Here is a 25,969-nt window from a genome sequence, read left to right as displayed (position 1 = left end):
TAATTTTTGACTCAAGCACCTGTCAATCTTCACTTTAAAAATACCAAATGACTTGGCCTCCACAGCCATCTGCGGCAATGAATTCCACAGATTCACCACCATCTGGCTAAAGCATTCCTCCTCCTCTCCTTTCAAAAGGTACATCCTTTTATTCTGAGGCTGTGTACTCTGGTCCGAGACATACGCTAGTGAAAACATCCTAGTGGTCGCGTTGGGGACGTTGGTCGGTTGGGGGCGCTGCGAGTCGGCTGCACTGCCGGCAGCGTGTTCATTATTTCAACTTTTTTTGGTTTTGTTAGTATGTCCAAATGTTTGTTTTGGTGTCTCTCATTATGTCTTATGTGGGGGTGGTGGGGGGGAAAAGGAGGAAACCGCTTTTCAGTCACTTCCTCGATGGAGAGGCGATTTTTTCCATGTCACTTCTCCGCCTCCCTTCTCGCGGCCTAACAGCTTAGATTGGAGCGGCCTTTCCCAGAGTCGGGCCCAGTGCTTCAGCAGCGGGCACAGAGTGGACTTTTCCATCATGGTGCGGGGTGAACCCTTGCCGGGGGTCGTCAGAAAGGAGTGCTCCAATCGCTGGCCTGGTAACTTTTACATCATGGGGCTGTAATCTGCGGAGCTTCTATCCGCGGGCGTGGCATGGACTTACCATTCAGAGCCTGGGATCTCTTGCCAGGGATCGCCGGAGAAGAGATCCGACCGCCGGCCTTCGGCCTATAACATCCTGAAGCCACGGTCTTCAGTAAGAAAGTGGCCGATTTGGGCCGACCGTCCCGACGTTGGAGTTTCGATCATCGAGACGAGGGCCTGTACATCCAACCGTCCGTAGCAGCGACTACGGAGGGTTCATGGCCCCTACCATGGATGAACAAAGGAGGAGGACTGACTGAACTTTGTTGCCTTCCACCACAGTGAAGAATGTTTATGTTGAATTCTATTGTATATTGTGTGTTCTCTTTTCAATTGTATCGTTACACGGCAAATTAATATCACTGTACCTTAGTTGGTGCATGTGACGAATAAATCTGTATCTTGTACCTCTCCACATCCATTCTCACCAGGTCTTGCACTATTTGGTAAGTTTCAATGAGATCCCCATTCATCCTTCAAAACTCCAGCGAACACAGGCTCACAGCCTTCAAATGCTCATCCTAAATTAAACCAATCATATCTGGGATAATTCATGTAAACCTCCACTGGATTCTCTCCAATGCCAGCACATCTTTTCTCAAGTATAGGGTCCTAAACTGCTCACAATATTCCAATTCAGTCTGACCAGTGGCTTATAAAGCCTCACCATTACATCCCTGCTTTTATATTCTAGTCCTCTCAATATAAATTGCTTTCCTTTTTATCAATTCAACCCGCAAATGAACCTTTTGGGAATCCCGCACCAGCACTCCCAAATCTCTTTGCACCTCTGATTCTAGAAAATTCTCTCCAAATTTAGAAAATGGTGAGAGAATTTATTCCTACCATCAACGTGCATGACCACACACTTTGCTATGCTGTATTCCATCCGCCACTTCTTTGGCCACTCTCCCAACCTGTCCAAGTCCTTCTGCAGACACCCTCCTTCCTCTACACTACTTGTCCCTCCAATTATCTTCTTATCATCTGCAAACCTGGCCACAAGGCCATCAATTCCATCATACAAATTATTAATATACAACGTGAAGAGTACCAGACCCAACACTGACCCCTGCGGAACATCAATGGTCTGCGGCAGCCAACCAGAAAAAGCTTGCTTTATTTCCACACTTTGTCTTCTGTCAATCTACAAACTCTTTACCCATGCTAACATCTTCCCTCTGATATCATCGTGCTTAGCACTCATGTATGGCACATTCTCAAGGGCCTTCTGAAAATCCAAGTAAACAAAATCCACGGACTGTCTATCCTGCTTATTACCTCCTCAAAGAATTCCAACAGATTTGTCAGGCAAGATCACTCTTTCACAAAATCATGCTAACTTTGGCTTATTTTATGTTTCTAACTAGTCAGTAATCTCATCCTTAATAAAGGAGTCTAAAATCTTACCAACCACTAAGTCAGGCTAATCGAGCTAAAGCTTCTCCTCTTTTGCCTCGCTCCCTTCTTGAACAGTGGAATAACTTTTGCTATTTCCCAGTCCTCAGGGACCAGTCCTGACAAGTGTTTCTTGAAAGATCACCGCTAATGCCGCCACAATCACTAAAGCTACCTCTTATAGAACCCTAGGGTGTAGTCCATTTGGTCCAGGTGACTTATCTACCTTCAGACATTAGCGATTTGGATAATAATGTATTTAATATTGTAACCAAATTTGCTGATGACACCAAAATTAGTAGCATAGTGGACAATAAGAAAGGATATCTAGATTTACAACAGTTGGGAGGGCAATCCACAGAATGCCGAATGGAAGTTAACTCGGACATGTGAGGTCTTGCACTTTGGTATGTCAAACCAAGGCAGGACTTACAGTAAATGGTTGAGTCCTGGAAAGGTAATGCTACGATTGTTATGGGAGATTTCAACATGCAGGTAGACTGGGAAAATCAGGTTTGTACTGGACCCCAAGAAAGGGAGTCTGTGGAGTGTCTCCGTGATGGATTCTTAGAGCAGCTTGAACTGGAGCCTACCAGGGAGAAGACAATTCTGGATTTTGTGTTGTATAAGGAACCAGATTTGATGTGAACTTGAGGTTAAGGAGCCATTAGGAGGTAGTGACCATAATATGGTAAGTTTTAATCTACAATTTGAGAGGGAGAAGGGTAAATCGGAGGTGTCAGTATTACAGTTGAACAAAGGGGACAATGGAGCCATGAGGGAGGAGCTGGCCAAAGTTGACTGGAAAGATACCCCAGCAGGGATGACTGTGGAACAACAATGGCAGGTATTTCTGGGAATAATACAGAAGGTGCAGGATCAGTTCATTCCAAGGTGGAAGAAAGATTCCAAGGGGAGTAAGGGGCAACCGTGGCTGACAAGGGAAATCAGGGACAGCATAAAAATAAAAGAGAAGTACAACATAGCAAAGATGAGCGGGAAGCCAGAGGATTGTGTAATGTTTAAAAAGCAACAGAAGATAACTAAAAAGGCAATACGGGGAGAAAAGATAAGATACGAAGGTAAGCTAGCCAAGAATATGAAGGAGGATAGTAAAAGCTTCTTTAGGTATGTGAAGAGGAAAAAATTAGTTAAGACCAAAGTTGGACCCTTGAAGACCGAAAAAGGTGAATTTATTATGGGGAACAAGGAAATGGCAGATGAGTTGAACAGGTACTTTGGATCTGTCTTCACTAAGGAGGACACAAGCAATCTTCCTGATATAGTAGTGGCCAGAGGATCTGGGGTGACGGAGGAACTGATGGAAGTCCACATTAGGCAGGAAATGGTGTTGGGTAGACTGATGGGACTGACGGCTGATAAATCCCCAGGGCCTGATGGTCTGCATCCCAGGGTACTTAAGGAAGTGGCTCTAGAAATCGTGAACACATTGGTGATCAATTTCCAGAGATTCAGGATCAGTTCCTGTAGATTGGAGGGTAGCTAATGTTATCCCACTTTTTAAGAAAGGCTGGAGAGAGAAAACAGGGAATTATTGACCAGCTAGCCTGACATCAGTGGTGGGGGAAGACGCTGGACTCAATCATAAAAAATGAAGTAGCAGCATATTTGAATAGCAGTAACAGGATCAGTCTGAGCCAGCATGGATTTACGAAGGGGAAATCATGCTTGACTAATCTTCTGGAATTTTTTGAGGATGTGACTAGGAAAATGGACAAGGGAGAACCAGTGGATGTAGTGTACTTGGACTTTCAGAAAGCATTTCATAAGATCCCACATAGGATATAAGTGGACAAAATTAGTGCACATGGTATTGGGGGTAGAGTGCTGACATGGATAGAAAATTGGTTGGCAGACAAGAAACAAAGAGTAGGGATTAACGAGTTCCTTTCAGAATGGCAGGCAGTGACTAGTGGGGTACCGCAAGACTCGGTGCTGGGACCGCAGTTAATTGCAATACACATCAATGATTTTGATGAAGGTATTCAAAGGAACATTATCACATTTGCAGATGACACAAAGCTGGGTGGCAGTGTGAACTGTGAGGAGGATGCTATGAGAATGCAGGGTGACTTGAACAGGTTTGGTGAGTGGGCAGATGTATGGCAGATGCAATTTGTGGATAAATGTGAGGTTATCCACTTTGGTAGCAAAAACAGGAAGGCAGATTATTATCTAAATGGTGTCAAGTTGGGGAAAGGGTAAGGACAATGGGATCTGGGGGGTTCTTGTTCATCAGTCAATGAAAGTAAGCATGCTGGTACAGCAGGCAGTGAAGAAAGCGAATGGCATGTTGGCCTTCATAACAAGAGGAGTTGATTATAGGAGCAAATAATTCCTTCCGCAGTTGTACAGGGCCCTAGTGAGACCACACCTGGAGTATTGTGTGCAATTTTGTTCTCCAAATTTGAGGAAGGACATTCTTGCTATAGAGGGAGTGCAGCGTGGGTTAACAAGGTTAATTCCCGGGATGGCGGGACTGTCATATGCTGAGAGAATGGAGCGGCTGGGCTTGTATACTCTGGAATTTAGGAGGATGAGATGGCATCCCATTGAAACATCTAAGATTATTAAGGTTTGGACATGCTAGAGGCAGGAAACATGTTCCCGATGTTGGGAACCAGAAGCAGGGATACAGAAACGGTTTAACAGAGCATCAGCACCCATGTCACTGAAGAGGGTGATACAAGCACAGAAATGCCGGTGGAGGAGCCCACGCAACAACGACAAAGACCTCCATTGGAGGGAAAGATCAAAGGGCACAAACCTGGAGTGAAATGGCCCAAAGCTGTTGAAAAGAAAGAGTGGGAGACGGTCAACAGTGACCTTATACATATCTTGGAGCAACAAGCGGGCACAGCAGTGGAAAAGCTTGAAAGGATGGGCAACACAATCTACAGCTATGGAGAAGAACGGTTTGGGGTGAGTAAAGGGAGAGGTGGAAAGAAATTACCAACACCAATCAAGTCTAGGAGGCAGCAGGAGATCGAGAGGCTAATCAGAGAGAGGAGACAGTTGAAAAAGCAATGGAAAAAAGCAACTGAGGCAGAGAGAGAAGGTCTCATGCTACTCCAAGAGGACATCAAGAGCCGATTGGCAACCTTGCGAAAAGCAGAGAACTTGAGGAAACTTCGCAGGAAGAAAGAACACACAAGAACACGGTTCTACAAAGACCCTTTCAAGTTCATCAAAGACCTCTTCGCAAAGGAAAAAAGTGGAACTTTGAAAACATCAAAACGGGAATTGGAGGAACACCTGGAAAAGGCCCACCAAGACACGAAAAGGCATGAGCAGTTAGTCATCCCACATGACATCCCGCCTATTCAACCACCTGAATTCAACCTGGACACCAGCCCTCCAAGATGGAAAGAGGTAGAGAACACTGTCCGGCGAGCAAGAGCAGCATCAGCTCCGGGGCCAAATGGAGTACCATACAAGCTCTACAAGAACGCACCGGATGTGTTACGCTTTCTATGGAAGCTCATGAGGGTGGTGTGGAAGAAGCAAACAATACCTAAGGCGTGGCGAAGGGCCGGCGGCGTGCTAATACCTAAAGAAAAGGATGCGTCAGACATCAGCCAATTCCGGCCAATATGTCTCCTCAACGTTGAGGGAAAAATCTTTTTCAGCATTGTATCACAAAGGCTGTCCACCTATCTGGTAACAAACAAGTACATTGATACATCTGTACAGAAAGCAGGAATTCCAGGATTTTCGGGCTGCTTGGAGCATATAAGCATGATCTGGCACCAGATCCAAGCAGCTAAGAAGGAGAAGAGAGACCTACATGTGATCTTCCTCGATCTGGCCAATGCATTTGGTTCAGTTCCCCATGAACTCCTTTGGGAATCTTTTGCCTTTTTCCATGTACCAGAGCTCATCACCACACTGGTCAAGAGCTATTTCCAAGACCTGCAGCTGTGCTTCACAACAGCTGACTTCAGTACAACATGGCAGCGCTTGGAAGTAGGCATCATGGCAGGCTGCACAGTCTCACCCTTGGCCTTTACAATGGCCATGGAAGTCATCATCAGGGCCTCAAAATGGGTGGTGGGCGGTGAACGAACCAGGGCTGGGCTCCGTCTGCCACCCATCAGGGCATACATGGACGACATGACCACACTAACCACTACTGCAGCATGCACCAAGCGGCTACTTGGAAAGCTGCAGGAGAACATCAAGTGGGCCCGAATGAAGATCAAACCATGTAAATCTCGAAGCATCTCCATAGTCAAGGGGGTGCTTAGAGACACAAGGTTCTGTATCGGTGACGACCCTATACCAACAGTGTCTGAACAGCCAGTTAAAAGCCTGGGCAGATGGTACAATGCAAGTCTCAAGGATAAAGAGCAGGTGGAACAACTAAGGCAAGAAATTGTCAATGGCCTGGAGAACATCAATCAGACCCTACTGCCTGGGAAACTGAAGCTCTGGTGCCTACAGTTTGGACTCCTTCCTCGGACAATGTGGCCACTGACCATTTATGAAGCCCCAATAACAACTGTGGAGAAGATGGAGCGAACCATAACTTCATACGCGAAGAAATGGCTCGGGGTCCCACGATGTCTAACTAACATCGGCCTATATGGCAAAGGGGTCCTGGAACTACCTCTCACTAGTCTAACAGAGGAATACAAGTGTTCTAAAGTAAGACTTCAGATGACACTGAGGGACTCTAGAGACAAGACCATCAGTGCTGTTGCGCCGCCCCTAGTAACTGGCCGGAAGTGGACGCCATCTGATGCATTACAGCAAGCTTCATCAGCCCTGAGATACAAAGACATCGTGGGGCAAGTCCAGCAGGGAAGAGGAGGCTTTGGCCTTACGACAAGTAAACCAACTTGGCGAAAGGCCACAACATCAGAGCGGAGGACATTGGTGGTCGAGGAGGTGCGGCGACAAGAGGAGGCCGCAAGAAGTGCAAAGGCGGTCTCTCTTGCCAAACAGGGGCAATGGATGCAGTGGGAAGGTGTGGAGCGGAGGAAGATCAGCTGGAAAGAACTATGGGAAATGGAAGCAAGCAAGATCAGCTTCATCATCAGAGCGACTTATGACGTGCTTCCATCACCAAAGAACCTCCATCAGTGGTACGGCGAGGATCCAACCTGTGCCCTCTGCCCAACTCCAGCGACCCTCAAACACATCATGGTAGGCTGCAAGACCAGCCTCACGCAAGGGAGATACACGTGGCGGCATAATCAGGTACTAAAAAGCCTGGCATCAGCCCTTGAGAACAGGCGGTGTGCGACCAACTCCTTGCCTCCGAGAGCAAGCAACCCCCTCCCCCTAAGGGCAACAACCTTTGTCCGAGAAGGACAGAAAACATCTAAACATCCTTCCACCAGATCAGAAGAAGGAAACCTATGCAGGGCCCGCGACTGGAGGATGCTGGCGGACATTGGCCGACAACTAGTTTTTCCACCTGAAATTGCTTCCACCAACCTCAGGCCAGACTTGGTGTTCTGGTCCCCTTCACAGAAGACTGCTTACATCATAGAGCTCACAGTTCCATGGGAGAACTCTGTTGAGGAGGCCTATGAGCGTAAGAAGCTGCATTACGCAGAGCTTGCAGCAGAGGCAACGCAGCGTGGCTGGAACACCAAAGTCTATCCAGTTGAAGTGGGATGCAGAGGATTTGTTGCGTCATCTACCATCAGACTGCTGAAGGAGCTTGGAATCCACGGTCAGGCTCTGCGGAAGACCATAAGATCACTCTCAGAGGCGGCTGAAAGAAGCAGCCGGTGGATTTGGCTCAAGCGGAAAGATCCATGCTGGGCCCCAAGTATTTCAGGGTGAATCTTTGGGACGGTTTGACACGGGACACGCGCTGAGGGCTGATCATCCTGCAGCGGGCCGCCCTTGTGGAGGGTGTATAGTGATAAAAGGCCGAAACACCCAGTGATGCAAGGGTACACTACTGATGATGTGTCCTGTGCCCAACTGTCCTAAAGGTTACCCAGGCCAAGATATACGTATCCACTCCCCCACCCCCCCCCCCCCCCCCCCGCCCCCCCCCCCCACAGATGTTGAGCGTCTACCACTCTCAACAATCAACGAATGTCGTGAAATGCTCCCCACCTATTGGCACAAGGGACTTCTTAACATCTTGTCCTGTGTATTTGATTCTGATAATCTGGACTCGTCCAGTGACTGCTGTGAAAGGACAGCTGACAACATGGGAAAGTCCACGTGACAGCTTGGAGAGACAGCTGACAGGAGGGAACAGACCCCACTGGGGCCGTCATGGGCTAGCTACCCATGATAGCAGTCCCCAACGCTGTTTCAGTTAGTTGGAGACACCCGCTAAATGCTACTAAAAGTAAATTAAAGAGAATACCCCTAGAGCCTGCGAGAGCGGGGGCGGAAGATGGCTCACCGATTGATAACACGGTTACAGACCAAGGAACGGAAACGACTACTGACAAGGAGAGCATGGCACATGAGACATCCACAACAGCTGCGGGACACAAACTTCAGGTGTGCATTTGTGGTTGGGAGAAAATTACATCAGTGAAGGGCTTGAAGATCCACCAAGGGAGGAAAAAGTGCTTGAGAGAGCAGAGACATGGGCCTCGCATTGACCAGTACTTCTTACGAAGCAACCAGTCAAATCAGTCGAGTGAAGCACAGCGACAGGACTCAAACCAAAGTTCGCAGAGCATCAGCACCCATGTCACTGAAGAGGGTGATACAAGCACAGAAATGCCGGTGGAGGAGCCCACGCAACAACGACAAAGACCTCCATTGGAGGGAAAGATCAAAGGGCACAAACCTGGAGTGAAATGGCCCAAAGCTGTTGAAAAGAAAGAGTGGGAGACGGTCAACAGTGACCTTATACATATCTTGGAGCAACAAGCGGGCACAGCAGTGGAAAAGCTTGAAAGGATGGGCAACACAATCTACAGCTATGGAGAAGAACGGTTTGGGGTGAGTAAAGGGAGAGGTGGAAAGAAATTACCAACACCAATCAAGTCTAGGAGGCAGCAGGAGATCGAGAGGCTAATCAGAGAGAGGAGACAGTTGAAAAAGCAATGGAAAAAAGCAACTGAGGCAGAGAGAGAAGGTCTCATGCTACTCCAAGAGGACATCAAGAGCCGATTGGCAACCTTGCGAAAAGCAGAGAACTTGAGGAAACTTCGCAGGAAGAAAGAACACACAAGAACACGGTTCTACAAAGACCCTTTCAAGTTCATCAAAGACCTCTTCGCAAAGGAAAAAAGTGGAACTTTGAAAACATCAAAACGGGAATTGGAGGAACACCTGGAAAAGGCCCACCAAGACACGAAAAGGCATGAGCAGTTAGTCATCCCACATGACATCCCGCCTATTCAACCACCTGAATTCAACCTGGACACCAGCCCTCCAAGATGGAAAGAGGTAGAGAACACTGTCCGGCGAGCAAGAGCAGCATCAGCTCCGGGGCCAAATGGAGTACCATACAAGCTCTACAAGAACGCACCGGATGTGTTACGCTTTCTATGGAAGCTCATGAGGGTGGTGTGGAAGAAGCAAACAATACCTAAGGCGTGGCGAAGGGCCGGCGGCGTGCTAATACCTAAAGAAAAGGATGCGTCAGACATCAGCCAATTCCGGCCAATATGTCTCCTCAACGTTGAGGGAAAAATCTTTTTCAGCATTGTATCACAAAGGCTGTCCACCTATCTGGTAACAAACAAGTACATTGATACATCTGTACAGAAAGCAGGAATTCCAGGATTTTCGGGCTGCTTGGAGCATACAAGCATGATCTGGCACCAGATCCAAGCAGCTAAGAAGGAGAAGAGAGACCTACATGTGATCTTCCTCGATCTGGCCAATGCATTTGGTTCAGTTCCCCATGAACTCCTTTGGGAATCTTTTGCCTTTTTCCATGTACCAGAGCTCATCACCACACTGGTCAAGAGCTATTTCCAAGACCTGCAGCTGTGCTTCACAACAGCTGACTTCAGTACAACATGGCAGCGCTTGGAAGTAGGCATCATGGCAGGCTGCACAGTCTCACCCTTGGCCTTTACAATGGCCATGGAAGTCATCATCAGGGCCTCAAAATGGGTGGTGGGCGGTGAACGAACCAGGGCTGGGCTCCGTCTGCCACCCATCAGGGCATACATGGACGACATGACCACACTAACCACTACTGCAGCATGCACCAAGCGGCTACTTGGAAAGCTGCAGGAGAACATCAAGTGGGCCCGAATGAAGATCAAACCATGTAAATCTCGAAGCATCTCCATAGTCAAGGGGGTGCTTAGAGACACAAGGTTCTGTATCGGTGACGACCCTATACCAACAGTGTCTGAACAGCCAGTTAAAAGCCTGGGCAGATGGTACAATGCAAGTCTCAAGGATAAAGAGCAGGTGGAACAACTAAGGCAAGAAATTGTCAATGGCCTGGAGAACATCAATCAGACCCTACTGCCTGGGAAACTGAAGCTCTGGTGCCTACAGTTTGGACTCCTTCCTCGGACAATGTGGCCACTGACCATTTATGAAGCCCCAATAACAACTGTGGAGAAGATGGAGCGAACCATAACTTCATACGCGAAGAAATGGCTCGGGGTCCCACGATGTCTAACTAACATCGGCCTATATGGCAAAGGGGTCCTGGAACTACCTCTCACTAGTCTAACAGAGGAATACAAGTGTTCTAAAGTAAGACTTCAGATGACACTGAGGGACTCTAGAGACAAGACCATCAGTGCTGTTGCGCCGCCCCTAGTAACTGGCCGGAAGTGGACGCCATCTGATGCATTACAGCAAGCTTCATCAGCCCTGAGATACAAAGACATCGTGGGGCAAGTCCAGCAGGGAAGAGGAGGCTTTGGCCTTACGACAAGTAAACCAACTTGGCGAAAGGCCACAACATCAGAGCGGAGGACATTGGTGGTCGAGGAGGTGCGGCGACAAGAGGAGGCCGCAAGAAGTGCAAAGGCGGTCTCTCTTGCCAAACAGGGGCAATGGATGCAGTGGGAAGGTGTGGAGCGGAGGAAGATCAGCTGGAAAGAACTATGGGAAATGGAAGCAAGCAAGATCAGCTTCATCATCAGAGCGACTTATGACGTGCTTCCATCACCAAAGAACCTCCATCAGTGGTACGGCGAGGATCCAACCTGTGCCCTCTGCCCAACTCCAGCGACCCTCAAACACATCATGGTAGGCTGCAAGACCAGCCTCACGCAAGGGAGATACACGTGGCGGCATAATCAGGTACTAAAAAGCCTGGCATCAGCCCTTGAGAACAGGCGGTGTGCGACCAACTCCTTGCCTCTGAGAGCAAGCAACCCCCTCCCCCTAAGGGCAACAACCTTTGTCCGAGAAGGACAGAAAACATCTAAACATCCTTCCACCAGATCAGAAGAAGGAAACCTATGCAGGGCCCGCGACTGGAGGATGCTGGCGGACATTGGCCGACAACTAGTTTTTCCACCTGAAATTGCTTCCACCAACCTCAGGCCAGACTTGGTGTTCTGGTCCCCTTCACAGAAGACTGCTTACATCATAGAGCTCACAGTTCCATGGGAGAACTCTGTTGAGGAGGCCTATGAGCGTAAGAAGCTGCATTACGCAGAGCTTGCAGCAGAGGCAACGCAGCGTGGCTGGAACACCAAAGTCTATCCAGTTGAAGTGGGATGCAGAGGATTTGTTGCGTCATCTACCATCAGACTGCTGAAGGAGCTTGGAATCCACGGTCAGGCTCTGCGGAAGACCATAAGATCACTCTCAGAGGCGGCTGAAAGAAGCAGCCGGTGGATTTGGCTCAAGCGGAAAGATCCATGCTGGGCCCCAAGTATTTCAGGGTGAATCTTTGGGACGGTTTGACACGGGACACGCGCTGAGGGCTGATCATCCTGCAGCGGGCCGCCCTTGTGGAGGGTGTATAGTGATAAAAGGCCGAAACACCCAGTGATGCAAGGGTACACTACTGATGATGTGTCCTGTGCCCAACTGTCCTAAAGGTTACCCAGGCCAAGATATACGTATCCACTCCCCCACCCCCCCCCCCCCCCCCGCCCCCCCCCCCACAGATGTTGAGCGTCTACCACTCTCAACAATCAACGAATGTCGTGAAATGCTCCCCACCTATTGGCACAAGGGACTTCTTAACATCTTGTCCTGTGTATTTGATTCAGGGGTAAGCCATTTAGAACGGAGGGCTGTGATTGAAAACTAAATATTCCAGGTTTTCGTTGCTTCAGGTGTGATAGAATTGGAGGGGCAAGAGGTGGACGCGTTGCATTGCTTGTCAGGGAAGATATTACAGCAGTGCTTTGGCAGGATAGATTAGAGGGCTCGTCTAGGGAGGCTATTTGGGTGGATGCGAAAGGATTTAAAAGGAGTGAATTGGGACATTTTGTTTTATGGGAAGGGTGTAGAAGAGAAATGGAGAACATTTAAAGGTGAAATTTTAAGTACAGAATCTTTATGTCCCTGTTCAGTTGAAAGGAAATAGTAAAAATTGGAAAGAGCCATGGTTTTCAAGGGAAATTGGACACTTGGTTCGGAAAAAGAGAGATCAACAATAATTATAGGCAGCATGGAGTAAATGAGGTGCTTGAGGAGTATAAAGAATGTAAAAAGAATCTTAAGAAATAAATTAGAAAAGCTAAAAGAAGATATGAGGTTGCTTGGTATATAAGGTGGGACGACAGATGGCACAATGGGCTAAGTGTTCGGCTGGCAACCGGAAGGTAGCCGGTTCGAATCCCGCTTGGAGTGCATACTGTCGTTGTGTCCTTGGGCAAGACACTTCACCCACCTTTGCCTGTGTGTGAATGTGTGTGAATGTGTGTGAGTGATTGGTGGTGGTCGGAGGGGCCGTAGGCGCAGAATGGCAGCCACGCTTCCGTCAGTCTGCCCCAGGGCAGCTGTGGCTACAGAAGTAGCTTACCACCACCGAGTGTGACTGAGGAGTGAATGAATAATGCGATGTAAAGCGCCTTGAGTATTAGAAAGGCGCTATATAAATCCCATCCATTATAAGGTGAAAGTAAATCCAAAGGGTTTCCACAGCTATATTAATAGCAAAAGGATAACAAGGGATAAAATTGGTCCATTAGAGAGACAGAGTGGACAGCTAACTGCAGAGCCAAAAGAGATGGGGGAGATATTGAACAATTTATTTTCTTCGGTATTCACCAAGGAGAAGGATATTGAATTATGTGAGGTAAGGGAAACAAGTAGAGTAGCTATGGAAACTATGAGATTCAAAGAAAATGAAGTACTGACACTTTTGAAAAATATAAAAGTGGATAAGTCTCCAGGTCTTGACAGGATATTCCCTAGGACATTGAGGGAAGTTAGTGTAGAAATAGCAGGGGTTATGACAGAAATATTTCAAATGTCATTAGAAACGGGAATAGTGCAGGAGGATTGACGTACTGCGCATGTTGTTCCATTGTTTAAAAATACTTCTAAGAGTAAACCTAGCAATTATAGACCTGTTAGTTTGACTTCAGTGGTGGGCAAATTAATGGAAAGAATACTTAGAGATAATATATATAAGCATCTGGATAAACAGGGTCTGATTAGGAACGGTCAACATGGATTTGTGCCTGGAAGGTCATGTTTGACTAATCTTCTTGAATTTTTTTAAGAGGTTACTAGGGAAATTGATGAGGGTAAAGCAGTGGATGTTGTCTATATGGATTTTAGTAAGGCCTTTGACAAAGTTCCTCATGGAAGGTTGGTTAAGAAGGTTCAATTGTTGGGTATTAATGCAGGAGTAGCAAGATGGATTCAACAGTGGCTGAATGGGAGATGCCAGAGAGTAATGGTGGATGGTTGTTTGTCAGGTTGGAGGCCAGTGACTAGTGGGGTGCCTCAGGGATCTGTGTTGGGTCCACTGTTGTTTGCCATGTACATCAATGATCTGGATGAAGGTGTGGTAAATTGGATTAGTAAGTATGCAGATGATATTAAGATAGGTGGTGTTGTGGATAATGAAGTAGCTTTCCAAAGTCAACAGAGAGATTTAGGCCATTTGGAAGAATGGCCTGAAAGATGGCAGATGGAGTTTAATGCTGATAAGTGTGAGGTGCTACATCTTGGCAGGACAAATCAAAATAGGACGTACATGGTAAATGGTAGCGAATTGAGGAATGCAGTTGAACAGAGGGATCTAGGAATAACTGTGCATAGTTCCCTGAAGGCGGAATCCCATGTAGATAGGGTGGTAAAGAAAGCTTTTGGTGTGCTAGCTTTTATAAATCAGAGCATTGAGTATAGAAGTTGGGATGTAATGTTAAAATTGTACAAGGCATTGGTGAGACCAATTCTGGAGTATGGTGTACAATTTTGTTCGCCCAATTATAGGAAGGATGTCAACAAAATAGAGAGAGTACAGAGGAGATTTACTAGAATGTTGCCTGGGTTTCAGCAACTAAGTTACAGAGAAAGGTTGAATAAGTTAGGTCTTTATTCATTGGAGCACAGAAGGTTAAGGGGGGACTTATAACCATATAACCATATAACAATTACAGCACGGAAACAGGCCATCTCGGCCCTACAAGTCCGTGCCGATAGAGGTCTTGATAGAGGTCTTTAAAATGATGAGAGGGATAGACAGATTTGACGTGGATAAGCTTTTCCTATTGAGAGTAGGGACGATTAAAACAAGAGGACATGACTTCAGAATTAAGGGACAGAAGTTTAGGGGTAACATGAGGGGGAATTACTTTACTCAGAGAGTGGTCGCTGTGTGGAATGAGCTTCCAGTGGAAGTGGTGGAGGCAGGTTCGATTTTATCATTTAAAAATAAATTGGATAGGTGTATGGATGGGAAAGGAATGGAGGGTTATGGTCTGAGTGCAGGTAGATGGGATTAGGGGAAAATAAGTGTTCGGCATGGACTTGTAGGGCCGAGATGGCCTGTTTCCGTGCTGTAATTGTTATATGGTTATATGAGGAAACAATTTTTCACACAGAGTTGTGAGTGTGGAATTCTCTGCCTCAGTGGGCGGTGGAGGCCGGTTCACTTGACACTTTCAAGAGAGAGCTAGAAGGGTTCTTAAAAATAGCGGAGTCAGGAGATATGGGGAGAAGGCAGGAACGGGGTATTGATTGTGGATGATCAGCCATGAGCACATTAAATGGCGGTGCTGGCTTGAAGGGCCGAATGGCCTACTCCTGCACCTATTGTCTATTGTCATAGAACAGAAAGACCGGGGGAGAGATTTTAGGAGACCCGAGGGTCAACTTTATCATTTAGAGGGTAGTCTGTACCTGGATTGAGCTACCATAGAAAAGTATAGATGTGGAAGCAATTACAACTTTCAAAAGATATATTTTGACTGGTAAATGGATCGGAACAGTATAGAAAGATAAGCGAAATGCAGAAAAATGGGATTAGCCTAGAATGCCAATTTGGTTGGCATGGATAATGTGAACCAAAGGGCCTTTCCAGGCTGTATAGGTCTATTATTCTATATCTGAAAGTTACAGATTAATCAATTAAATAAGTGTCAGAGATTTTCTGCAATGTTTATTGCTTTGTTGTATTGCATAAACATGAGTTGTTAATGTTCAAATTAAATACAGTATGTTCAAGAATAATTGCTGCAATTTATATTCACTTAATGGACATAAAATAAAGCAATGTAATAATTAGTACCTTGTCATATTTTACTAGATGTTTACTTGGTGGTTCTTAGAAGATATTCAAAACTAAGCATGGCTAAATTAAAAGTGGTAACAGGAACACCAACTTTAGTTCAAAGCTAATACAGTTGCTAGATTCCTGGGTTGTGTTACCATACATTAGGTTGTGGCTAAAGGTATCAGGGGGTATGGAGAGAAGGCAGGTACAGGATACTGAGTTGGATGATCAGCCATGATCATATTGAATGGCGGTCAGGCTCGAAGGGCCGAATGGCCTACTCCTGCATCTATTTTCTATGTTTACATGTAACTTTTAGCCGGTGAAATTATATGGCAGGATGTACCTGCTGAATTCAGTGTTCTCAGTACAAAATGTATTACATCACATCATAATCTTGGTACCAATGCCAAAATATTATATTCCACATTGGCCTATCACAGACTGGGAGGCAGAGTTCCATTCCAGTGAACCTCCAGCATGAAGCCATCAAACTAGAATTTCTAAGCTTAAATCCACCTTTTACTCCACCTTAAAAATACCTCCCAATTAAATCAGTTTCAATGCCACAATTGTCCTTTCCCCCCCTTCAGCTCTTCATAGGGAAAATATATATTTATTTACCTTTCTAGTGCAATTTGTCAGATTGCATTATTTTTCTTTACTGCAAGAAAACAGCTATTCATCGAGTGTCAGTAAAGAGGGAATGTATTCACCAGCAAGCAAGCAGTAATACTTTAAAATTAATTATTGGACATTGTTAAATTTCACCTGAAGCCTGAAACACATCTGCGCTTTCCTCCCTCGGAACATGGACCCGTTGCAGTTCGCATACCATCCGAACAGTTCCACGGACGATGCGGTCTCCCAGGTCTTGCATACCGCTCTCTCCCATCTGGACAGCCAGAAGGGGGGCTACGTGAGGATGCTGTTCATAGACTACAGTTCAGCCTTCAACACGATAGTCCCCACCAGACTGGCCGGGAAGCTAATGGAATTGGGGCTCAACACCTCCCTGTGTGCCTGGGTCCTGGACTTTCTCACCACCAGGCCCCAGGTAGTCAAGATGGGAGGGATTACATCGAAGTCCCTCACCCTGAGCACAGGATCGCCCCAGGGTTGCGTCCTCAGCCCCCTATTGTATTCCCTGTACACACATGACTGTGTGGCTAGGTTCAGCTCCAACTCAATAATTAAGTTTGCTGATGACACTGTGGTGGTGGGCCTGATCTCAGACAACGACGAGAAGGCCTACCGGGAGGAGATGGCTGGTCTAGCACTGGTGCCAGGATAACAGCCTCCTCTTGAACATCAAAAAAACGAAGGAGCTGATCATGGACTTTAGGAGGGCACATCATCCGAGGACGTACACTCCATTGAGGATAAATGGGGATCCTGTGGATAAGGTGAACTGTTTTAAATATCTGGGAGTCCACATCTCCGAGGATATGACATGGGCATCACACGCCTCAGCACTCGTGAGAAAGGCAAGGCAGCGCCTTTATCACCTCAGGCAATTGAGGAAATTCAGAGTGTCTCCGAGGATCCTCCAGTGCTTCTACGCAGCGGCGGTGGAAAGCATCTTGTCCGGGAACATTACCATCTGGTTTGGGAATTGCTCTGCCAAGGACAAGAAGGCTCTGCAGAGAGTAGTGCGTTCGGCCGAACGCACTATGGGAACTTCACTTGCCCCCCTGCAGGAACTATACATCAGGATGTGCAACTCCAGAGCCAACAATATCATGAGAGACCCCTTCCACCCCTGCAACGGACTGTTCCAGCTGCTACGGTCAGGCAAACGCCTCCGTTGCCATGCGGTGAGAACGGAGAGGTTGAGAAGGAGTTTCTTCCCAGAGGCCATTCGGACTGCAAACGCCTATCTCACCAGGGACTAACTCTACTGAACGTTTTTCCTTCCATTATTTATTATGTAAAAGAAAATGTGTGTTATGATTGTGTTTATAGTTTGTTTGGTTGTTTGGTTGTTTGTCTTTTGCACAAAAGCCCGTGAGCATTGCCACTTTCATTTCACTGCACATCTTGTATGTGTATGTGACAAATAAACTTGACTTGACTTGACTTGGTTGAATGTTACCTTTTCTGACGCACAACTTCCATTCGGAAATTCATCTTGGGTCTTTGTCACCAAATCAACATTTTGTTTTGTTGTAGAGTTGTGCATTCATTTAATTTAATGATGTTGTACAATTGTAATGCATTAAAACTGAGCTATGAAGTACAACATTGGCTTCAGTACTTTGAGAGATTTAGCTTTTAACTGCAAATTATATATAGGGCAATGCTTAAAGTAAACATAGAACTCAAAATAACAATTTAAGAAGATGATCTTGAGTTCTGATTACAAATGAAAATATCTCAAGTCTCCTAAAGTATTGCATGGATTGGGCTTACTGAAGTAGGTGACTGCTAGTGACTCTTTGCATCAGTAGATCTTTTGAAATTATTAAACTGCATAAATGGCTCAACTTTTATAAAAGACACTTCAGTTGATGTTTGCAGATTCAGACAGTACAGGTAATAAATGGACTAGTCGAATGTCATGATGATAATGAGGAGTAATAGTTTCTCTGTTCCAGTGCCAACATAAACGTAAAGGAGACATTTTGGCTCTGGGCAAAAACTGTCAAATAAGAAACATATGCGACTGTGTTCTAACTTCTCAAACATTAATGTTAACCAAATACATTTCCCACAGCCCACTCACCTTTCAACAGGTTTTTGTTTAAATAAAAATTACATTGGAAGAATGTGTTCTGGAAATCTGCAGTGCATAATGGGCTAACTGCCTATTGTCCTGCAAAAAAAAGTAGCTTTCCATTGCTGAAATGCAAATCTGCAAAAGATCACAACTACAGCTCATGCCTAAAAAAAACGAATTTCTGAATAAAATAGTGATTTTCTTTTTAAAGGAACACATTCAATTCATATTTTAATTGGTATTCCTTTTGCAAGTTGGAATGTATGTGACTTAATATTGAAAATGTGTGCAACTTATCATTGACTAATATTGCTAACAATATCGAAGACAGGAGGCATAGCGATGTGGCCTTAAGTCCACTCCAGTATACAACAAGTACAGGGCTGCCAACTCTCACGCTTTGAGCATGAGAATCACGCCCTCAGGTAAACTCTCACGCTCTCACGCTGATCAGAAATTTCTCACGCTCTGTGGTGAGAAATTCGGTGATCAACGAAAATTTCAAAACTCAGATAAACTGCATGGTCCGCGGGTGTTGGAGAGCCGGGGCTGAGGGAGGGATGGGAGCAGAACCAGCGGCGGGAACAGATGCGGGGAGCCGGGACTAGCGAGTGTTTGTGGGGCTGACGAGTTGCTCGCTGCTGCTCCGGCCATGGAGCACTCCAGACAGTGCAAGAGTCCCGGGCCGTCGGAGGCGTCGGAAGCAAAGATCCTATAGGATCTTTGGTCGGAAGTGCCGATGCTGCTGCCGCGAGAGTCTCTGTGCCAAAGGGACAGACTCTCAAAGGGAGGTGGAGAGAGAGAGAGATAGGGGAAGGAGACAGGGAGACAGTGGGGAGAGAGAGGGGGTCAGAGGAGAGAGACAGAGGGGGCGTGCATGGAGTGAGAGAAGAGGGAGGGGGGGTAGGGGAGAGAGAGGTAGGGGAGAGAGTGGTGGGAGAGAGAGGGGAGTGAGGTGGGAGAGGCGGGAAGTGAGAGAGGGGTGAGGGAAGAAAGAGGGAAGAGAGAGAGGGGGTGGAGAGGGTAGGAGAGAATGGGAGAGAGCGGGGGAAGAAGGAAAGAGGGGGAAGGGGGAAAGAGAGAGGGGCAAAGAGAAAGGAGATAGAGACAGAGGAGAAAGAGGGGGGAGAGAGAGCAAGGGGGGAGTGAGGTGGGAGGGAGAAATGGGGTAGAGAGGTGGAGAGGAGATAGAGAGGAGAGAGTGGGGGGGGGGAAGAGAGAGAGAGTGTGTGGAGAGGGAGAGAGAGGTGGAGATAGAGAGGGAGGGAGAAAGAGAGAGAGAGGGGGAAGCGAGGGGGAGAGAGAGGAGAGGGAGAGAGGGGGAGAGAGAGAAGAGGAGGAGAGAGAGAGAGAGAGAGGGAGAACGAGAGAGGGGGAGAGAGAGAGAGAGAGAAGGAAGAGAGAGAGGGGGAAGGTGGAGAGAGGGGGATAGAGTCAGGGCTGCCAACTCCCATGCATTGAGCATGAGAATCACGCATTTCGCCAAATTCTCACGCTTATCACAAATTTCTCTCGCTCTGTTGTGAGAAATTCTGTGATCAACGAAAAATTCAAAACTCATATCAACTACATGGACCGCGGGTGTTGGAAGCAGAAGCAGCGACGGGGACAGGTGCGGACGGGGAGCGGGGCTGGCGAGTGTTTGCCGGGCTGGCGAGTCGCTCACTGCAGTTCCGGCCATGGAGTAGCCTCAGTGCAAGAGTCCCGGGCCGTTGGAGGCATTGAAGAGTTGCGCCGCTGCCGTGAGAGTCTCTGTGCCGAATACGCCCAGGTGACCGGCATGGATCAGGCTGCGGCTCGGTGCATCCTGGAGGACAACCAGTGGCTGCTGGAAGTAAGTACCAAGCACTGGGTAGAAACGATGGAAGATAGTGGACTTCAAATTGGGTTGTTGGAGAAAGCATCCTGCTTGCCTGCTAGATTTTCACTTACTGTAACTGCAGGAAAAATGTTCCCGATGTTGGGGAAGTCCAGAACCAGGGGTCACAGTTTAAGAATAAAGGGGGGGGGGGGGGGCAGTTAGAATTGAGATGAGAACAAACTTTCTTCACGCAGAGAGTTGTGAATCTGTGGAATTCTCTGCCACAGAAGGCAGTGCAGGCCAATTCACTGGATGTTTTCAAGAGAGAGTTAAATTTAGTTCGTGGGGCTAACGACATCAAGGGATATGGGGAAAAACAGGAAAGAGGTACTGATTTTAGATGAATAGCCATGATCATATTGAATGGCAGTGCTGGCTCGAAGGGCCGATGGCCTATTCCTGCACCTATTTTCTATGTTTCTATGCTATAAAACTCGATCACTTGATTTTGAAGCATTCATGCATGGTGGAGGTATAATGTAGTCATAGAGTGATACAGTGTGAAAACAGGCCCTTCGGCGCAACTTGCCCACAACCGCCAACATGTCCCAGCTACGCTACCTGCTGGGGGGAATTCCCTACCATACTGTGGAATGTAATTTACTCTAACCTTATTCATAGCTAATCCAATTTAAAGCATATATATTGCATTCAATTGTAGGTTAAAAGGCTCGCTACAGTATGCACCATATTGCACAATTTCAAGCTGAAAAATGCAAAAGTTCTGTACTATTGGGAGGGGGGACACGCTCCTCCCCCCCCCCCCCCCCCCCCCAGTCGCTATGTTCCCTCGGGCTTGGTCTCTCGCAATTTCTCACCCCCAACTATCATCCGATGTTGGCAGTGCTGTAAGTATGAAATGAATGGTGAGGCTGCAAAATTAATTATGAATTCTTGTGACTTCATTCATTACAGACAGCCATTCTACTGTTCGGTTATATTTTTATACAGCACCGGGAAACGATTCTAAGAAAAACAAGTGGAATGGATTAAAGAGCTGTGTAGCTCCAGTTTTCTAGTTTAACAGCCAGTAGACAACTAGCTATGGGTTTAAAAAATGACAAGGTAAAATATACTGGATGTTAGGCAAAGCTTTATACTCTTCGAGGAAATTGAGGACTTAGATTATTTAGTGGTGTGGTGGCAGCTTTTCTTAACACCTTTAAAACAGACCTCAATCAGCTCCTGGCAACAGAGGTTGCATCATTTAGAAAGGCAAATTGGTTTATTAACATTTGGTGCAAGCAGTCACATTTGCAAATACTTCTAATTACCTGACAGACTAGCCAGTTAGTTTACTTCCTTACTTTTCACTCTGCTTCTTATTTGAAAAGGAAAACCTCTCCTCCAGACTACTAGGTTGAAGAAATTTGACGGAGGATGATGGGGTAGATGGTTTGGATGAACATGGGAGATGTAGGATAGAGACTATTTTATTCCTGCCCATCAGACTTGTTTGCTCCTCTAAGAATTACAAAAGATTCTTCAGGTGTCTTGTGATCTCATGGTCTTAGGAAGTACTCTACAAATCTTTCTGGCTTGCCCCATGAGAACTCTACTTCAGCAGTTGCTGGAAATCTGAAAGGAGAATGCTGGGAAAAGCCAATAGGTCAGGGCCGAATTTGTGGAAAGAGAAACAACGTATGTTCAATCAGAACTGGACAGGGGATTTAAAAACAAATTTAAAAAAATACAAATGCTGCAAACATGAAATAAAAATACAGAATGCTGGATACACTCTGTAGGCTAACTGCATACATTGAGAAAACTAGACAAAATCATAGGTCAACAGCATATTCCCCTTGATGTGGTAGGCCTCATGAGAATACTGTAGGAAGTGAAATTCACAGTGGGAATGGGCTGTAGAATTAAAGCAATGGGCAACTGGGAGCTTAGGATCACCCTTTAAATCTGAACAGAGGTGCTCTGCATATATAGCATCAAATCTGAAGGGAACCAGATTATGGCGTGGACGGGAAAAATGTGGGTAAGAATCTGGAAATCTTTCAGCGCGGGCTGGGTGTGGGTGCAGGGGCGGGCAGGGTGGACTTGACGTGTATGTGTGGGGGGGGGGGGGGGGGGGAGGGGATGGGGGCAGCATCGGAGGAAAATTCTGGATTTTTTTTGTAAAACGCCAATCAATCTTTGAGTCAATTAATGGACTCGTCCCCTTCCCCCATCGTACACTCCCCCTCACATCACACATTCCCCCCCCCCCCCCCCCCCCCCTTGTGCAGCCCAGTCGGACTGAAGATGGCGGCACGCAGCATTCTTTCAAGCTGCTGCTGCTGGTACTGTTGGCAACCCCCAACACAATATTCCAACACTCATCAGTTCCCCAACGCAACTCACACTCTCTCCCTTGATGGCAGCGCGCAGCATTCTACTCCAAGCTTCTGCTGCCATTACCCTTGGCAACCTCTCCATCAAGCAGTTGTTACCGTTGCCAACGTCCCATTGTGATGTCATTGTCGCACTTGGCAGCTTGTGTAAATGAGAGCTCATTGTGTTTATTGGACTGTGAGATGGCATTGTGACATCATCACTGGAAGCTACTGGAAGATTCTCTCTCAGAAGTCGTTTTAGGCTTTAAAAAAAACTTTAATCATCAATAACGTGAAATATAGCATCAAATTTGGGGAACCTGATTATAGCGTGGACGAGAAAAATGTGTGTAATAATGTGGAAAATTTTCAGCGCTACCGCATAGCGTTTTGACGAATAAACAGACACATACATACACACATACAAGATGAGTTTTATAAGTATACGCATACATATATGATCTATATACATGTGTATTGTGAGTATGTGTATAAATATATATATATATACACACACTGAACCTTTTTTCTCTCACTTGTTTATTTTATTATATACAGTGTACTATGTTTACATATTGTGTTGTGCTGCTGCAAGTAAGAATTTCATTGTTCTATCTGGGACATATGACAATAAAACACTCTTGAATCTCCAGATTTTATTTCTCCTCCAGTAAGTGGTGGAATATTGCGTTGGGGGAGCAGACCCAATGGGCCTGCACTTAGTCTAGTATATTTTTAAAACTTGAATTAAGTTTATTTTTGGAAAAAAAAATTCTGCCTGATAGTAGCAGTGCGAAGGAATATCACAGATGGTGCAGACCCCTGATGACAGATTTGCCTCAAGTAGATACTTTTGATAGAGGGCAGTGCTGAGCTCATGATGGATCAATACGAGTCTACCACTTGCATTCCTATGTATTGGAATTGCAATAGCAAGCCATGATGCAACCAGCTAAGATACTTTCTATAGTACAGCTGTAAAGTTTGTCAGAGTATTTGGAGATGTATCAAATCTCTTTAGGTTTCGAAGTCGAAGACTTGGCAAACCTTCTTTGTGATTACTGGGCCCAGGACAGGTCATCCGAGATACCAACGCCCATAAACGCTGAATATATAATTGACACTGAAGCTGTGCTTAACCACACTCATGGGTATAGTACAGGGGGTGGAGCATGTAGTCATCACATGCACCTGTGTTGATGGTCAGTGAGGAAGGGATAATGTTACCGATCCACACCGAGGAGGAAGTTCAAGGATCAGGTTAAAAAGAGATACAATGGTTCAGGTCAACTACTGCTTCAATCAAAGTTCTGACCAAAGTACTTGTCCCCAGATTAATGCTGTTTAGTGATAGCATTAATTTTTTTTAAATTCATGGTTGCAATTTTATTTTTTACCTTTTTCAACAAATAAGCAGGGTAGTCTATTTTAACATCATATTTTGAAAAATATTAAAAATATTCAAATCCTGACTTGTCGTGTTTAAAGTAAAAACTTTGTCCTAATATTGGCAGAAAAGAAGGTTTACTTATCAAAAATTCTTGATATATAGTTTTTTTATTTCCTTTTCTGACAGGCAGATTTGAGAAATGGATGGACAAATGTGTTTTCTGGGCCTGTGTTGATACTTTTTAATCAAGAAAAGGCTCACAAATCAAATGCTGTATTCCGCTGTAAGCGGAATGGGTGGTGTAGGAAGGAATTGTAGGTACGGGTGTAAACTGAAAATAAACACAAAATGCTGGAGTAACGCAGCAAGACAGGCAGCACCTCTGGAGAGAAGGAATGGGTGACGTTTCGGGTCGAGATTCGTTCAGAAATAATGCCAATCGTACATTAAAATCATTTCTACTGCAAATGGTTAGATGACTCAGGCGATTATTTTAAAATCACTGAATCATGCATCAAATATATTTAGTCAATTTCACTGGATTATTTTTCAATGCAGTTGATTTCCCTTATACCCATTCATTTTGCAGATTATTAACATTCACAACAATTCCCATCTTCAACAACCCCAGGGGGAAGCAGGTACATCAACATCCTACTGGAGGCTTTTATAGGTCCAAACTAGATTTTAATTTTCACCAAACTATTCAGTCCCATTCCTTAAAGTAAAAAGAGGGTAAGGGCATTTAAAATGCTTAGAAAGTAATAGAAACAATGACAGTGGAGATAATCAGTGTAAGAAATTTGGACATACTCTGCATATTTCTTAACATTTATTTTGAAGACAAAGTTAAAAGAATTGGAAAGGCAATCAGGGACAACTTCTCCTTTGACTCTTTCCAAGTCCAAGGCGTAGCTATGGGCACTCGCATGGGCCCGGGCTAAACCTGCCTCTTTGTATGGTACGTCGAACAATCCCTGTTCCCGGTGTACACTGGCCCCATCCCCGAACTCTACCTTCGCTACATTGACGACTGCATTGGTGCTACCTCCTGCATCTGTGCAGAACTCACATCCACTTCACCACTAATTTCCATCCGGCACTCAAATTCACCTGGACCATTTCCAACATCTCCCAACCGTTTCTAGATCTCATCGTCTCCATCACAGGTAACTCCATCACAGACTATTGACTGACATGTATTGCAAACCTACAGACTCTCATAGCTATCTTGATTACACTTCTTCCCACCCTGCTTCCTGTAAAGACTCTATCCCCTACTCCCAATTCCTCCGTCTATGCCGCATCTGCGCCCAGGGTGAGGTGTTCCATACTAGGGCATCGGAGATGTCCTTATTCTTTAGGAAATGGGGGTTCCCCTCTTCCTTTATAGATGATAGATGACTCTCAACTAGGGTCTCCTCTTACTCCCCCCCCCCCATATTCGTAACAAGGACAGAGTCCCCTTTGCCCTCACCTTCCACCCCATCAGCCGTCACATACAGCATATAATCCTCCGACATTTTCGCCACCTCCAACGGGATCCCACTACTGGCCGCATCTTCCCATCTCCACCCCTTTCTGCAGAGACCGTTCCCTCCGTAACTCCCTGGTCAATTCATCCCTTCCCACCCAAACCATCCCCTCCCTGGGTACTTTCCCCTGCAACTGCAGGAAATGCTACACCTGTCCCTTTACCTCCCCTTGTGACTCCATCCAAGAACCCAATCAGTCTTTCCAGGTGAAGGAGAGGTTCACTTGCACCTTCTCCAACCTCATCTACTGTATCCGCTGTTCCAGGTGTCAAATATGCAAGCATATATAAAAGGCTTTCAAATGAGAATTTGCAGTGACAAGATTTTTAGTTTGATGCACGAGCAGAAGGCTGGCACTAAATAGATGGCACTTTTCTTGATAAAAACTATCAACATAGGCCATGAAAGCACATTTGTGCATCCATTTCTTAATCTGATTATTCTCCAGGATTTTCATTAATTTGATCTTCATTAATAGTCAATGGAGATGGTGAAGG

This window comes from Amblyraja radiata, chromosome 3 (genome assembly GCF_010909765.2).
Source record: "Amblyraja radiata isolate CabotCenter1 chromosome 3, sAmbRad1.1.pri, whole genome shotgun sequence".
Lineage (NCBI taxonomy): Eukaryota > Metazoa > Chordata > Chondrichthyes > Rajiformes > Rajidae > Amblyraja > Amblyraja radiata.
This window is presented reverse-complemented; position numbering follows the sequence as displayed.